This window comes from Carcharodon carcharias, chromosome 17 (assembly GCF_017639515.1).
Source record: "Carcharodon carcharias isolate sCarCar2 chromosome 17, sCarCar2.pri, whole genome shotgun sequence".
Taxonomy (NCBI): domain Eukaryota; kingdom Metazoa; phylum Chordata; class Chondrichthyes; order Lamniformes; family Lamnidae; genus Carcharodon; species Carcharodon carcharias.
Genome location: NC_054483.1, coordinates 982665 through 1000627, shown reverse-complemented (window position 1 = coordinate 1000627; position 17963 = coordinate 982665). Strand labels below are relative to the sequence as shown.

Here is a 17963-nt window from a genome sequence, read left to right as displayed (position 1 = left end):
TCACCGGCCTGTAATTTCCTGGATTATCCCTGCTACACTTCTTAAACAATGGAACAACATTGGCCATTCTCCAGTCCTCTGGGACCTCACCCGCAGCCAGTGAGGATACAAAGATTTCTGTCAAGGCCCCAGCAATCTCCTCCTTTGCCTCCCTCAGTACTCTGGGGTAGATCCCATCTGGCCCTGGGGACTTATCCACCTTAATATTCTTCAAGACGCCTAACACCTCCTCTTTATTGATCTCAATATGATCCAGGCTATCTACACACTCTTCCCTAGACAAATCGACCGCTAAGTCCTTCTCTTGGTGAATACTGATGAGAAGTATTCATTTAGTATCTCTCCCATTTCTTCTGGCTCCACACACAGATTCCCACCTCTGTCCCTGACTGGGACTACCCTTTCCCTGGCTAGCCTCTTGCTTTTTACATGTGCAAAAGAGTCATACGGACTCAAAACGTTAACCCTGTTTCTCTCTCCACAGATGCTGCCAGACCTGCTGAGATTTTCCAGCACCTTCTGTTCTTATATCCCATTCCCTACACTTCAAAATGTATTCAAGTGTCTAAATCGCTTTGGGATATCAGGGGAATGTGAAAGACTCTATACAAACACAAGTTTGCTTCTTTTTTTCAATAGCTTCGAGGCTGCATCTTGAGTTCCTTAAGCTTGGACTGAGGTACTTTCCACTCGTAGCAAGAATGAAATGAAAACAGCTTTCTGATAAAGAGCTAGTGATAAAAGTGAAAAACGAAATAGAAACTTAAAGTGCTGGAAGTACAAATGAATAAAGACAGGTTAATGATTTGGACTTTAACTTGCTTCTTGTCCCCCTTCAGGTTGATGGCACTGCTGTGTATGTTTTCTGGACTCTCTCCTGTCTACTGTAGGCTGTGTCACTGCACACGATGCAGTCTCACGCTGCTGCCTCCTTACCAAGTGTGGCCTCCAAACAGGGACAGGACTACCTGCCTCTGGCCAACTCAAAGACAATAACATCGACATGACAGCTTGTGCCCCAGCCCCCTTGCCCTCACCAGTCTGAAAGTGGCTTTGGCACAGTGTTGCCCTCCAAGATGCAAGTCTTCACCCTTTGGAAAGAGGGGGGGATGAATTAGAAACATATAATGTGCAAACAGAATTAGAATGAATGCTAAAGAAGGCAGAAAAGAGGTTTGTCTTCCTCTCGAACCTTTCATGACTTTGCGATGTGCTTCAGAGGCAACCACGTACTTTGTAGAGTGGAGCTGCTCTCGCAAAGTAGCAAGTGCAGCAAGCAACGTGCGCACAGCAAGCTCCCACAAACAGCAATGTGCTAATGGTCAGATAATCTGTCTGGCTGACAGATAAATACAGGGCAGGGAGAATTTCAAAGTGAAATCTTTTCCCGTCACATGAGAGGCCAGACAGAGCCTTGGGTTCACATCTCACTGGGCAGGTGAATGGAGACAGATTAGCAAATTATTCCCTCTGCAAATATATTACAACAAGGCTTTGGAAACCTCACTTGTGACTGTGCACGCTGGAAACTGCTGAAGTTAAAACCTGTGGAGAATAAAAGCTTCAGCGAGCTGACAGAACCAAATACTAAAAGGTGTAAATGATACCAACTGTAAGCTACTTTGCTGTTGAAATAAAGCCCATCAGTTAATGGTGTCCTTCCTCAATAAGCGATTAGCACTTAAAGGCTCGACGTGATTGTTGGACTCAATTAGTGATTAATGGGGCTGGATAACAGATGACTAAAGGTCAGAGGGCACACAGCAGGTGAAAAAAAATAATTCAATTGTCAGTTTGCTTTTGTCAAGAGAAACCAATCGGATCCGGAGGGTATTGTTCGCAGTGAGATTGTGCGCACGCATCCTAACAGAAAATATTGAAGGGCTTTTCACTCAGGCTTCAAGGCCCTGACATCAGGGTCACATGGGGGGGTGGGTCAGAAACCCGCACTGTGTGGGAAACCCCACCCAGTCTTGATTTGATTTTCCCGGAACTGGCCAGCGTGTGGCCGGCTGAAGGACCTCGAACTCAGAGGAAAGAACAGCCTGCTCTGGTCTGGAGCTGGAAAAATGTACTAATTTTGCTTCCAATCTCCACCCCTCCACATGGTCCATCTCTGACACTTCCCTTCCCTTCCTTGACCTCTCTGTCTCAATCTCTGGTGATAGACTGTCCACCAATATCCATTACAAACCTACCGACTCCCACAGCTACCTCCACTACAGCTCCTCACACCCCGCTTCCTGTAAGGACTGCATCCCATTCTCTCAGTTCCTTCGCCTTCGTCGCATCTGTTCTGATGATGCTACCTTCAAAAACAGTTACTCTGACATGTCCTCCTTCTTCCTTAACCGAGGTTTTCCAGCCACGGTGGTTGACAGGGCCCTCAACCGTGTCTGGCCCGTCTCCCGCACATCCACCCTCACGCCTTCTCCTCCCTCCCAGAAACATGATAGGGTCCCCCTTGTCCTCACTTATCATCTCACCAGCCTTCACATTCAAAGGATCATCCTCCGCCATTTCCGCCAACTCCAGCATGATGCCACCACCAAACACATCTTCCCTTTACCCCCCTGGCGGCATTCCGCAGGGATCGTTCCCTCCGGGACACCCTGGTCCACTCCTCCATCACCCCCTACACCTCAACCCCCTCCCACGGTACCTTCCCATGCAACCGCAGAAGGTACAACACCTGCCCCTTTACTTCCCCTCTCCTCACCATCCAAGGGCCCAAACACTCCTTTCAAGTGAAGCAGTATTTCACTTGCACTTCCCTCAATTTATTCTACTGCATTCACTGTTCCCAATGCAGTTTCCTCTACATTGGAGAGACCAAACACAGACTGGGTGACCGCTTTGCAGAACACCTTTGGTCTGTCCGCAAGCATCACCCAGACCTCCCTGTCACTTGCCATTTCAACACTCCACCCTGCTCTCATACCCACATGGGAGTCAAACTCAAATTCTGTCGAAGGGTCATGAGGACTCGAAACGTCAACTCTTTTCTTCTCCACCGATGCTGCCAGACCTGCTGAGTTTTTCCAGGTAATTCTGTTTTTGTTTTGGATTTCCAGCATCCGCAGTTTTTTTGTTTTTGTCTCTGTGTTTAATTGACTGCCACTGCTCTTCAAGAAATGCCTACCTCCTTGAAGAAGTTCTGTTCCTCTCTGCGACAAGATTTCCGTATCTCTCTGTTGCCTTGCTCACCTTCCTTGCTTTCCATTTCCCTCCTGGTGTTTGACAAGGTTTTTACTTGGACTCGAACTCAAGTTCTGTCGAGGCGTCATGAGGACTCGAAACGTCAACTCTTTTCTTCTCCGCCGATGCTGCCAGACCTGCTGAGTTTTTCCAGGTAATTCTGTTTTTGTTTTCTCATACCCACATGTCTGTCCTTGGCCTGCTGCATTGTTCTAGTGAAGCTCAACGCAAACTGGAGGAACAGCACCTCATCTTCCGACTAGGCACTTTACAGCCTTCCAGACTGAATATTGAATTCAACAACTTTAGATCACGAACTCTCTCCTCCATCCCGAACCCCTTTCCGATCCCCCTTTTTTCCAATAATTTATATAGATTTTTCTTTTCCCACCTACTTCCATTATTTTTAAATGTATTTCCATCCATTGTTTTATCTCTACCTTTTAGCCTATTTCGATCCCCTCCCCCCAGCCCACCCCTACTAGGGCTATCTGTACCTTGCTCGTCCTGCTTTCTACCCTTAATTAGCACATTCCTTAGATAATATAACCACCTTCAACACCTCTTTGTCCTTTTGTCTTTGACATCTTTTGGTTATCTCCACCTATCACTGGCCCTCTATCCAGCTCTACCTGTCCCACCACCCCTTAAACAAGGTTATATTTCACCTCCTAATTTCACCTCCTTTCTATTTTTCCTTAGTTCTGTTGAAGGGTCATTCGGACTCGAAACGTTAACCATGTTCCTCTCCGCAGATGCTGTCAGACCTGCTGAGTTTTTGCAGGTATTTTTGTTTTTGTTTTGGATTTCCAGTATCCGCAGTATTTTGCTTTTATCAGGTAGCCCAGGCCCGGTGCCCCCCACCACCACCCCCCCCCCGCCCTTATGAAAACGGCTCCGGGGCCCGGCAGGTACACCAACTGTACGGTGCCAATTTCTGTGCCCACCATCACCAGTTTCTCAGCCCACGTACACACGGATAATTAAATTATTCACACAACACAGCTCTATAATAATACATTACTGCACTCATCACGGAGATGTAGATCTCAAGCCTCGGCTAACGTCTGTTCCTTGTGTGCAGTTTGAGAAAAAAAGATAAAGCAACATTTGATAAAGCCCCCCTCGTGCATCTGAACTTCAACCCACCCACTCCTCAGCCCTCAGGAAGCCCATCGGAAGTTTCCGCTTGCCAGGGAGGCAGCCAAGCCAGATTGAGAGGCACCTACAAGAGGGAAGGGAGGCTGAATGGCCCAAACCACCAGAGCAGTTATTGGATCTTGGAACTGAGGGCTGGCATCTTCCGCTAGAAAGCTCCCACTATTCCAGGGTACGCAAGTGGCAGCAGCAGGCTCAGGGAGTGGCTGGGGAAGAATCCCGACCTGGAAGATGCGTGAAAACGGTGTGACAGGCCAGGGAACCTGCTCCCACAACACGGATTCAGTGCGAGAAAAAGTTCAATGACCCCACCCGTGCAGTCAAGGTCATTGAATGTATCCTCAAATGTCTTATGGCACCAACTGCACCACTAGTGTCACGCATCACTCACACCCAGATCACTCACTTACCCAACAATCTGTACCAATCACAACTCATCCCTGACACTCATAGCTTCAACCTCCCCCTGCACACTTCCCTATCTTTTGCAGACAATGGGTAACAAAGACACAGGAGCAAACCAGCGCGGGACAGTCAGAAATAAACTCCAGCACTTGGAGACACAAATGCCACTAATATTTGTGCCCTGCTTTCTTGGATCTTGTCAACAAAGAAATGGCTTCTCAGACATCCTCTGCCAATGCATGATTCACAGACTACAGGCCTCTGATAGAAAACATCACTGGAAAGCTTCGAGAGCAGAGCATGCAATCATACAAGTGATTATTACCATTAACTATTTCCTTGGAAATGTAGTCATTGCTTAAAAATATCCCAGAATGGTTCCAGCACAGAAGGAGGCCATTCTGCCTATTGTGTCTGTGCTGACTCTCCAGGTGAGCAATGCACCTTGTCCCACCTTCTCCGTGTAACCTTGCACATTTTTCCTTTTCCAGTAATAATCCAATTCCCTCTTGAAGGCCTCGATTGAACCTGCCTGCCCCACACTCTCAGGCAGCGTGTTCCAGACCCTAACCACTCGCTGCGTGAGAAAGTTTCTCCTCATGTCTCCATTGCTTCTTTTACCAATCAGCTTCAATCAGTGTCCTCTGTCCAGACCTCTATCAAATCTCCTCTCAACCTTCTCTTCTCCAAGGAGAACGGTCCCAGCTTCTCCAATCTATCCACGTAACTGAATGTTCCTCATCTCTGGAACCATTCTTGTGAATCTTTCCTGCACCCTCTCTAATGCCTCCACATCCTTCCTAAAGTGGAGCCCAGAACTGGGCACAATGTTCCAGGGCCAATTTGAATTGGCTGTGCCCAATGAGGGTTAAAATAGGGGCTGAGTGCTGCGTGGACCCTTCCCCCATCGCCCTCTGACCCTACAACCTTGATGGCATATCTTACTGCTGAGGAGCGCTCCCTGTGCCACCTGAATGCTTACCCCCGTCTGCCCGGCAGCCCCCTCACCATTTCCTTAGGTGTGTCTATGGGGGTGAAACTGTCATGTGGTTCTAGCCACCCCAGTAGTGTGAGCTTGTTTCTTGCCCCCACCCCCTCACCTCCCTACTCACAAATTGTACCCGAATTAAAATCCGGCGGTGAGGGGGGATAGATTAGCGTCACAGTGTCCAGCACTTAAAACCGCCCCAAAGAAACAATGGCCGGGACTTTCTGGCCTGTTGTGGTGGGACCCACTGTGGGGGAGGCGGTGGCCCAGCCAAAACTCCATTGGCTTCGGGCAGACCGGACAATCCCGGCGGCAGGCGAGGGGCCGGAAAATCCCGGCCAGTGTTTGGGTCCCAGTATTGCCCGAGGCTGATCCGGCCTTTCGAGCAGAGCTGGATATGTGCTCGCAAAATCTGTGTTAAACCAGCCTCAGTGTAAGGTGAAACTTTCTCCACTGGCTGTGATGAAGGGGTTACACGTGATGGTAATTAATTAGAAATGTTTGTTAACAGCACACTGAGCAACTTTGCAGTTCTATCCGCACGCAAGTTATTTACCATTCAAATAAAATGACCTGGGCTCTACTTTTGGAGGACTCCATTTTTATGCTTCACTAATGCTGCAAGATGTCGCTGCCATGGCAACCTGAAGCAGAGGTCAAACCTCGGCCCTTCACAAAGTCAAAGCATGAATGTGACTAAATCGTCGGCACGCGGGGGGAGGTGGGTCAGTATTCCGAGTTTATTTCCATCTCAGGTGCCCGGGAGTCATCACTGATAGGAGGATTGAGTCAATGAAGCACTTTCTGAAGCGTATCCAGCCTTGCAAAGTCAGAAATCCCACAGCCAATCTGCGCACAGCAAGCTCCCACAACCAGCAATGTGATAATGACGTGAGAATCTGCTTTTTGTGATTTTGGTTGAGGACTAAATATTGGCCAGGACACCAGGGAGAACTCCCCTGCCCTTTCTCTGAAACAATGCCATGCGAGGGGACTGACGTCTCACCTGAAGAGTGACACCTCTGACAGTGCGGCACTCCCTCTGTGGTGGGGATATCTGGAATGCTTAAAGCATAGGGTCATACCCGGCAATCCAAAAGTTGAGATTCTGGAGATCTGGGAACATGAACTTTATCTCCTCATTTTCACGACCCATCATGTAGCGGGAGGCGATGGTGGAGTGGTATTGTCGCTGGACTAGTAATTCAGAGACCTAGGGTAATGCTCTTGGGGAGCTGGATTCAAATCCTACTACAGCAGATATAATGGACAAAAAAAATATCTGGAATTAAAAGTCGATTGTCATAAAAGACCCATCTGGTTCACTATTGCCCCTTTAGGGAAGGCAATCTACTGTCCTCACCTAGTCTGGCTTACATGTGACTCCAGACCAACAGCAATGTGGTTGACTCTTAAATTAGAGATGGGTAATAAACGCTGGCCTAGCTAGTGATGCCCTCATCCAATGAAATAAAAAAAAACAAACACCATCACCTGGCTCTGTAACAAACCCAAAGTAGGTACTCTTCCAGACCAATCCATCTCAAGTAGTAGATAGTGGAATATGTGACTCATGTAACCAGTAGAATGGAATGACTTGCTTAACCCTCCTTAAAAGATGCTCTGCCTACCACACAAATGAGCAATGTCGTGTATGTATGTCAGATATATAGGCCCTACATCTCAGCGATCGGACAATCGAATTAAAAGGAATGTTCCTTTGCTTGTCTGTAATAGGCAGAGTGCAGACTGCACTTGACCAGCCTGTGCTTGTAAAACCCAAAACAAGTGTCTCCCATGTCAAACCTTTGACACATATATAATTAAAGGTTTATTGATGAGGTTCACTCACTTGTACATCGACAACTTGAGAAAAAGGTGAGGAATTACTGTTGAAATTATTAGCTTGTTTTCCCAAGCGTTGCTGATCTAGGGTCTGGAGCATGTTTAGCTGTTAATGTCATGCCTGTCTCTTTAAGAGCACAGCTCTCGACAATCAAATCCAGGTCAGTGCAGCTCCGTCTAAACTGTGAGGGATCCGTCAGAGGACAGCGTGGACGTGCTCCTAAACTCCACATGCTAGACTGGCCTTCTTTACTGTCTTGCATCGGACGGAGCCCTGAGGAGGATTTCAATTGAAATCAGGTAGCGGTTCGAATAGCAAAACTCGGAATACAAAACGATAGAGCGACAGGGCAGGTCAAGGCGGTTCGAGCAGTTAGGATTCTGTCCATGAGCTGGCACTAGTGTCGGGCTGAATGGCCACTTCCTGCCATGTAATTTCTACAGTTCTATGATTAAGTCTTTTCTGGGGTAATTTTAACCCCCCCCCCACCACCTCCAAACCCCAGGTTGAAACTTAGAAAGTGGGAAACCTGGACCCAGCTCACCTCCTGGATGGTGGGGGAGGTGTAACTAACCTGCTCTTGAGAGGTGGGTGCCTAGTTGAACGATGATAATGAGGCTGTGTGACTCTGATTTTTAGTAGAGTTTCACTTTTCACACCTGTAGGGGAAACCCTTCAGCTGCAGGGAGGCACAAACAGCTGATTCCAAAGGTAAAGTGCTTTTCTGGCACTGCTTGTGGGCTAAGAGGAGCAGGGGTGTTTCCCCACCCTACCTCGCACCCCCCCCGACTCCCCCAACCAAAGTTTCTCAGGTGCTATGACGTGATTAGCAAATCATGTGGCTAACCCATAAACTACTCTGAGAGGTTGTACAGAACCCGATCGTCACGTAGGTAAGGCACACATCAGGAACCAAGACTATGGCCCAGCTTTAGTGTATGGCTTACTGACCTATCAGGGGACAGCTTCACCCATCTCCACAGTCAGGGAGATTCACAAACTCTTTCAGTCAGGAACATGAGACTTGACAGAAAGAGGGAGGTGCACTGCATGCAGAAAATTTTAATGCATCATTTCTAAGAGAAGGACAATCAAAGGGACAAGGTAGAAATTGTTTTTCAAGAGAAAATCAGGTTTTCAAATAACCGCTCTCAGTTTCTTTATGCAGTATCTCCCCAAACAGCAACTCACCAAGGCTCCTTCGACAGCACCTTCCAAACCCGAGACTGTTACCACCTAGAAGGACAAGGACAGCAGATAGATGGGAACACCACCACCTGGAAGTTCCCCTCCAAGTCACTCACCATCCTGATTTGTAAATATATCTCCGTTACTTCACCGTCGCTGGGTCAAAATCTTGGAACTCCCTCCCTAACAGCACTGTGGGTGTACCTACACCACATGGACTGCAGAGGCTCAAGAATCACAGAACTGTTACAGCGCAGAAGGAGGCCATTCAGCCCATCGTGTCTACACCGGCTCTCCAAATGAGCAATTCAATTAGTGCCATTCTCCTGCCTTTTCCCCGTAACCCTGTACATTCTTCCCTCTCCAATAACAGCCTAATCCCCTTCTGAACCCCAGTTGAACCTCCCTCCTCTCAGGCCTCAGGCAGTGCATTCCAGACCTTAACCACATGAGAAAAGAAGTTTCTCCTCATGCCGCTTAGACTTCTTTTACTAATCACTTTAAACCTGTGCCCTCTCCTCAATCCTTTCATGAGTGGGAACAGATTCTCCCTACCTACTCTATCCATGAGCTCTAAATCATTCCCAGCTTCTCATTCCCAATAATTAGGGTTGGGCAACAAATGCTGACCTCGCCAAGTTACGCCTCACGTCCCATGAATGAACGAAAGCCGAAGGGAAGCCAGGAAATTGATGTGCCATTTTCATTATTCAGTCAGCTCCAATGTTAAGAAGCACAGCACCCACCCCGGACCCAGGGCTGAGCTGCCTGTCAGAGAAAATGTCTCGGGTGGACTCGGCAGAGCGCTATGCTGATGGGTATTCCAGATGTTCGGGACTCGATGGAGGCTCTTTTGTTGGTCGCATGCCTGCTCTGCCAGATGCTGTGCAGCGACAGCGTGTCCTGTGGTTAAACCTGTGACTCGAATCCCAACTGGTGTTTCGCTTCGATCTTTCAAACGAAACAGCCTCAGCTGCTGGAGAGCGGGATGTTGAACTTTCATACACACGCAACACTGCCCACACAGCCAGCTCCCCCCTGTCCCCACATGTTTGGCTGAATATGAAGCAGGAAGTGTGGTAGATCACTCCTGATAGTATAACCACCATCTATCTCCCTGGCTCCAACAATAAGAAGCTTACAGGTAAAACATGAATGATCGCAGCTGAAGTTTCAAGGAAAGCTAGTAGAATGTTATCATTTATAGCGAAGGGAGTTGAATACAAATGTGGGGAGGTTATGCTTCAGTTGTACAGGCCACCAGTGGAGTCCTGTGTACAGTTCTGTCGAAGGGTCATGAGGACTCGAAACGTCAACTCTTTTCTTCTCCGCCGATGCTGCCAGACCTGCTGAGTTTTTCCAGGTAATTCTGTTTTTGTCCTGTGTACAGTGTTGGTCTCCTTATTTAAGGAAGGATTTAAATGCATTAGAAGCAGCTCAGAGAAGGTTTACCAGACTAACACCAGGAATGGGCGAGTTGTCTTATGAGGAAAGGTTGGACAGGTTAGACTCGTATCTGCTGGAGTTAAGAAGAGTAAGAGGCGACTTGATTGAAACAGACAAGATCCTGAGATGTCTTGACAGGGTGGATGTGGAGAGGTTGTTTCCTCTTGTGGGAGAATCTAGAACTAGGGGTCATTGTTTAAGGTAAGGGGTCATCCATTTAAAACAGAGATGAGGAGAAACCCTCTCTGAGGGTCGTGAGTCTTTGGATCTCTCTTCCTGAAAAGGCAGTGGAAGCAGAGGCTTTGAATATTTTTAAGGCAGAGCTGCATGGATCCTTTATAAACAAGAGGGTAAAAGGTTATCAGGGGTAGTTGGGAATGTGGGGTTGAGATTACCCCATGATCGTATTGAATGGGGGAGCAGGCTCGAGGGGCTGAGTGGCCTACTCCTGTTCCCAATTCACATGTTTGTATGAAGGGATTTTTTTTGTGTGGAATGGAAGACTCTGATTCACACCTGCCATCAACAACACCTTTTAGGACTCAGCAATTTGGGTCTTGCATTTTATTGATGCTTATGATGGGAAAAATTGACAATAAACTCTCAGCCTAAAGACCAATCAAAAGCCAGGGTGTGCTGTCAGGATACAATCCAGTTTTCACACAACCAGCCCATCAAATCATTGTATAAAACACTGGTTCAGCCTCAACTGGAGTATTGAGTCCATCCTGGGTGCCACACTTTAGGAAGGATGTGGAGGGTGCAGAAAAGATTCACAGGAATGGTTCCAGGGATGAGGAGCTTCAGTTACGTGGATAGATTAGAGAAACCGGGATGGTTCTCCTTGGAGAAGAGATTTGATAGAGGTGTTCAAAATCATGAGGGACTTGGACAGGGTAGATAGGGAGAAACTGTTACCAATGTTGGAAGGGTCGTGAACAAGAGGACACAGATTGAAGGTGATTGGTTAAAAAAAGACAATAACAACTTGAGGAAAAACCTTGTTAGGCAGCTGGTGTTTCAGATCTGGAATGCGCTGCCTGAGGGTGTAGGAGAGGCAGATTCAATCACGGCTATCAAGAGGAAATTGTATTGTTATCTGAAAGGAAGCACATGGAGGGTTACAGGGAGGAGGTAGGAGCGTGACACAAGGTGAATTGCTCCTTCGATGGATCAGTGCAGACACAATGGGCTGAATGGCCTCTTTCTGTGCTGTAACCATTCTGTGATATGTGCAATCTTCTATGTCATTCAAATAATTCACTTGAAGCAGCCGCTTATTCCAAGACATGCTATATAACTGTGCAACTCAGATCAGGATGGAGCATCTGGTAGGTTTTTACTATGTTGTATTAGCTGATATAAATTATTGGAAACAAAACAAATTATTACACAAATGTCACTTTGTTGAGCAAGGTGTTCAAACTGTTGATCCCTGGGTCACACAGATCCATGGCACCCTTGGTTCATGACCATCTCCAACAAGAGAGAATCTAACCATCTCTATTGACAGTCAATGGCATCACCATCGCTGAATTCCCCCACTATCAATATCCTGTGGGTTACCATTGGCAAGAAACTGAACTGGACTAGCCATATAAATCCTGTGGCTACAAGAGCAGGTCAGAGGCTGGAAATCCTGTGGCAAGTAACTCACATAGAACCATCGAATCATAGACATTTTTAGCAAAGAAGGACTTGTTGGCTGGAACAGATATGATGGACAAGGAGCCATCTGGCTTGACCCCACTTTCCAGCTCTTGGTCCACATCCCTGTAGGTTAGGGCACTTCAAGTGCATATCCGAGTGCTTTTTAAATGTTAAGAGGGTTCCTGCCTCCACTACTCTTTCAGGCAGTCAGTTCCAGATCCCTACCAGCCTCCGAGTGAAAACATTTCTCCTCAAATTCCATCATATCACTTCATATCACTTCCCCTAAGTCTATTTCTCATGGTTAGGGACCCCTCAACCACAGGGAACAGGCCCTTCCTATCCAGTCTACCTGGGCTCTGCAACATTTTATGAACATCAATTCTCCCTCAGCCTCTTCTGTTCCAAAGAAAACAACCCCAGCCTGTCCAATCTTTCATCATCAATAAAATTCCCCAGTCCAAGCAAAATCCTTGTAAACCTCCTTGGTCCCATCTCAAGTGCAATCGCATCATCCCTATAGAGCTGCATCCCTGGCCTAACTCAACTCCTGACTCCCCAAAGCCTGTCCACCATCTACAAGGCACAAGTCAGGAGTGTGATGGGATACTCCCCACTTGCCTGGATGAGTGCAGCTCCCACAACGCTCAAGAAGCTCAACATCATCCAGGACAAAGCAGCCCGCTTGATTGGCACCACATCCACAAACACTCACTCCCTCCATCACCGACGCACAGGAGCAGCAGTGTGTACCATCTCCAAGATGCACTGCAGGAATTCTCCAAGGCTCCTTCAACAGCACATCAAACCCACAACCACTACCATCTAGGAGGACAAGGGCAGCAGATAGATGGGAACACCACCACCTGGAAGTTCCCCTCCAAGTCACTCACCATCCTGACTTGGAAATATATCGCCGTTCCTTCACTGTTGCTGGGTCAAAATCCTGGAACTCCCTCCCTAACAGCACTGTGGGTGTACCTACACCACATGGACTGCAGCGGTTCAAGAAGGCAGCTCACCACCACCTTCTCAAGGGCAATTAGGGATGGACAATAAATACTGGCCCAGCCAGTGACACTCACACCCCCAAAAATGGATAGATTAAAAAAAAGTTTTCAGAACTGTTCATCTCATAGTTTCCTGGATTACAGTAATCGGTTATTGCCATACCTGAGTTCATATCCGTCGATGGATTCAGGGTATCTTTGGAAAAACCAAACTCCCAATTTTTAGAAACTGGTATTAATTACTTGCTGAAGGAGCTAAGCTTGTTCATGGCCTGGCAAACTACACATTCAGACACTGAAGCAGACACTACTGAAGGGTGTAAAACAGCATGCCCAGAGCAACAGCAAGCATACCCGAAGATGAGGTGCCAACCTGATGAAGCTGCAACACATGCTTTAGACCAGGGCTAAGGGATCCCACAACCAACCAATCAGATCTAAGCTCTGCAATCCTGCCAGTCGAATGGCAGTGGACAATTAAACAACTCACTAGAGGAGGGGGCTCCACAATTATCCCCATTCTCAATGAAGGAAGAGCCCAGTGTGAGTGCAAAAGACAAGGCTGAAGAATTTGCAGCAATCTTCAGCCAGACGTGCTGAGTGGTGAATCCATCTCGGCCTCTTCCAGAGGTCTCCAGCCTCACAGATGCCAAATCTTTAGCTAATTCCACTAGATAGCAAGAAACAGCTGATACAGCAAAGGCTGTGGGCCCTAACACCTTTCCAGCAATAGTACTGGAGACTTGTGCTCCAGAACTTGCCGCGCTCCCAGCCAAGCTGCTCCAGTGCAGCTACAACACTGGCACCTACCCGGCAAGGTGGAAAATGCAGGACAAATCCAATCTGGTCAACCAGGCTCCTCCCAAAGGCACTCATCCCACAAAGGAGCTGATTTTTCAGGGTAGATTGTTGGGCACATTTGAAAAGTTTCATTCAGAAGACTAGTTTAGAAGGTTAAAGATAAGACAGTGTGAGACCTTGAGAGCGATGGGGAACTGTTGTAAACATCAAATGGTGCAGCATTGGCTTGTTTGAAACCAGAGGAAAGAGGGAGAGAGTGTGGAAATGTGCCAGAATCTTGCTTTGCATTAGAAAGAAGGGAATAAGTACAGCCATTTTAGTAAGAGCAAGGGCATGGGGGTGTAGTGGTAATATCACTAGATCAGAGACACATTCCAATCCTCTGGGGATATGGGTTCAAATCCCACTGTGGGCAATTGCTAGAGTTGATATTTAATGAATAAATGTAGAATTGAAAAGCTAGTCTCAGTAATGGTGACCATGAAACCAGTTGTAAAAACTCATCTGGTTTTAGGGAAGGAAGTTTGCTGTCCTTACCTGGTCTGGTCTACATGTGGCTTCAGACCCACAGCAATGTGGCTGACTTTTAACTGCCCTGGTGTGGGCAAGCTATTCAGTTCAAGAGCAGTTAGGGATGGGCAACAAATGATGGCCATGCTTGCTGGACATGCCCACATCCCATGAAAGAAAGAGATGCCCCAAAGCAGTACATAGGATGCCAACTCTTGAACCCCAGACTCAAAACTTGTCCAAATCGCCATCTGTAAGATTTACATCAACCTTGATAAAAGCAGTTGAGGGAAAGCAATGGTCCCTCGGTTAACTCTCGTCTGAAAGAGTTGAGAGTTAAATACCTTCCATTTGACAAACTATGACCCTCAGTGCGAGCTCAGTTACTGTCTCTCTCGATGCCAATCAGAAGTACGAGATGCACTTGAAGGTGGGCTGTTTGTAGTGGCCGGAAATATATAATTCAGAGGGTTAAGCAGCTGGAATGCAGAACGTAAAGTGATTGTTCAAAACATGATATGACTTTGTAACAAAAAAATTTGGAAAAACTCAGCAGGTCTGGCAGCATCGGTGGAGAAGAAAAGAGTTGACGTTTCGAGTCCTCATGACCCTTCAACAGAACTGATTTTTCTTTACAATGAGAGGGGTGAAAAATTTGTACCTGTTTCTGGCTCCATTGGCAAATGGTCACAGGATGCAGTGATCATAAATGCAGATTTAAGTGTTTAATCAATAAAGCAGACCCACTGGGAAACTCAGAATGAAGTCAGTGCACTAAGGTGGACTCTTCAATGCGTTTAGGAACTTTTCCATGAAAACCAGCGGCAATCCCAAGCAACTGGTCCAGGGGTGGGGAACTTTGTCCTTATCGAGGACCACTCACAATGAGACAAAATCATTTGTGGGCCGCACACACACGTTTAAAAACAACTTATTTTTTTAAGGGAGTTTACAGAAACATTCAACTCACCCACTGCTTTAAGGCAATGGCTGAGTTTGCTTTTCCTTAATGATTAGTACAGTTTGTGTATCTCAATCACAGCACTCCTGAAATTCAACTTTTTACTTGTTTTGCTTTCCCATTCTCCCTCTCTCTCTGTCCCTTTTCCCACTGTGTCTGTGTCTCTCTCCTTCTCTCCTTTCCCACTGTGTCTGTGTGTGTCTCTCTCTCCCTCTGTCCCCTTTTGCACTTTGTCTGTGTTTATCTCTCTCTCACTCTCTCTCTGTCTCCTTTCCCACTTTGTCTGTGTGTGTGTCTCTCTCTCCCTCTATCCGCTTTTGCACTTTGTCTGTGTTTCTGTCTCTCTCTCTCTCTCCCTCTGTCTCTTTTCCCACTCTGTCTCTCTCCTTTCCAACTCCATCTGTCTCTCTCTCTCCCCCTCTTTTCCCACTTTGTATGTGTGTCTTTCTCTCTCTCCTTCCCCTCTGTCTGTCTGTCTGTCTGTCTGTCTCCCTCTATTTTCTGACTTAGTCTGTCTCTCACTCACTCTCTCTTTCTCTCCTTTCCCACTCTGTCTGTCTGTCTCTATCTCCTTTCCCACGCTGTCTCTCGCTCTCTCTCTCGCTCTCTCTCTCCAGAAGGAAAAACATTTTGACCAGTATTCTTATTTCCCAGTTTTTACTGTTTTTTTCATTCTGACTGCTCCTTTCCCACTCTGTCTGTCTGTCTCTATCTCCTTTCCCACTCTGTCTGTCCCAGAAACCAGCCCAGGGGATTGGCTCAACAACCCAAGGTTCTAGCCAACTCCCAGTCCGAGGCTGCACCTGGGCCTGGAGCCTGGGCCTCTTCCTCAGGCTGAGCCTCTGTCCTGGGACACCAATGGAGCTGGGAGGGGGGGTTTTGAGCCGCCGATGGAGCCGGGTGTCCCCCTGCTCCCTTTCTCCCCCGCCCCGGGTTACTCGCACTTCACCACCTGATCGGCAGCCCCCAGCTTCCCCTCTCTGCCCTGCACTCCTGCTCCAGGAACTCCGGCCTCGCTCTCTCCCCACAGCCTGGGCCTCTGGTGACTGCGGCCGGGGCTCGGGCATCAGAACAAGGCGCTGGCTGGCCCAGAGCAAAGTGCACGGTGGGGGGAAGAGGGGCCGGATTTTGAAGGGTGACAAAGTGCAATAGGCCGGATCCAGCCCTTGGGCCTGGGGTCCCCCTGCCCCTGAACTCGCCGGTATTACTGAAGAAGCTGGAAATAAATAATCAGTCCAAAACGGAAAGAATTCAGGGACCCCCACCCCACCCCGCCACTATGATCCTGAGATTCATCCCTCTCTTCAGTCCTGCATCTCCCCCTCCCCCGACACTATCTGGATGAACAACCCCTCCCCCCATCTGGGCACTTACCAAAATCAGTCATTTTGGTCTGAATAACACATTTTGACTGATCAAATGCGTCCACCTGAAAGCACCTTTCATTCTTAAACCCTCCCCCACTCCCCCCTGCCGCACTCCATCCAAAAGCACACAATATCCCCAAACTCCTCCAAACCCAACGGAGGCATTTATTACCCAGCGAAATCTCTGCAAAGTCCTTTCATTCACATCAGAAAGTTGCCTCTGGAAACCTCATCTCCCCACAACATCAGCATCATCTGTCACTCAGGTACCTCCCAATCCCTCCCCTAGTTTTCCATTTCTCTCCCTGTCTGCTCTCCCCCTCCTCCATCCCATTCCCCACCCTTCCCTCCATCCCTCTCTCCTTCCTCTCCTCCTGCTGTCTCCTTATCCCCCTCCTCTCTCCCTCTCCCCCCTCCTCTCCTTGTCTGCTCTTCCCACTCCTCCATCCCATTCCCCCCATTCCCTCCCTCTCCCCGTCCTTCTCCATCCCTTTCCCACCCTTCCCTCCCTCTCTCCTTCCTCTCCTTTCCCTGCTCTCTCCCTCCTCTCTCCTTCCCCTCCTCACTCTCTCCTCCCTTCCTCGCTCCCTCTGCCCTCCTCTCGCTCTCTCTCCTTCCCTTCCTCACTCACTCCTCCCCTCCTCTCTCCCTCTGCCCTCCTTTCTCTCTTTCCCTTCCTCTGGTTCTTCCCTCTCTTTTCCAGCTTTCTCTCTCTCTCTCTCTCCCTCTTTGCCCTTTTCTCCTCTTCCCTCTATCTGGTCATCCTCACTCTCCACACTGTCCCCTAACTCTCCCCCGCTGCCTCCCAATTCCCATTCTCCATGCACTGGTACAATTGTGACCCTAATTGAACCAAAAAATTCACACTGTCCCTATATTCACTGGCTGCATTTGTAGGAGACCAGTGGGTTAAATATTCAGCCTGGTGAATAATGGCCCGATTCTGAAGCTCTTGGCTCTGTACATGACTTTACAGCATGACCAGTGATGATCAGCTAACATCACCCAACAGCCACTGTTGAACAGGAATAATTCCATAGTGTAAGATTGGAAAGATCACATTTCTGAGAATCCTGGAGATATCCAAGCAAGCAGGGAGGATCATTGAAATGTTAATCTGTCCCAAGCTCATTCAATGTAGCTCAGAAACCCAGAAGGCTTTGTGCAAAATATCCCTCGTGGTGAACCATGACCTTGAACCAAGGTACCGGGGTGGGGGGGGGGTGCAGGGGTATAGGGGAGTCATGTGCAGCCATCCAAATTAGTCCAACACATACAGCCCCACAAAACATAAAGGGTTAAAAATCTGATTAGTCCCTTTAGAATCGCAACGTCTGATTACCCGAGACAAGTGATGGAAACTCCGTGCTGCCTGCTCTTCACCATAGTTACAGCGTGTAGCCCAGTGCTAAACACGCTGGCTTGTGCAAAGCCA

At 47.9% G+C, this 17963-nt stretch overlaps 1 pseudogene; it reads right to left on the bottom strand.

Moving 5' to 3' along the window:
- The window catches only part of LOC121290040, a 62778-nt pseudogene extending 46230 nt beyond the window's left edge, over positions 1 to 16548 (bottom strand).
- Between the last annotated feature and the right edge of the window lie 1415 nt (positions 16549 to 17963).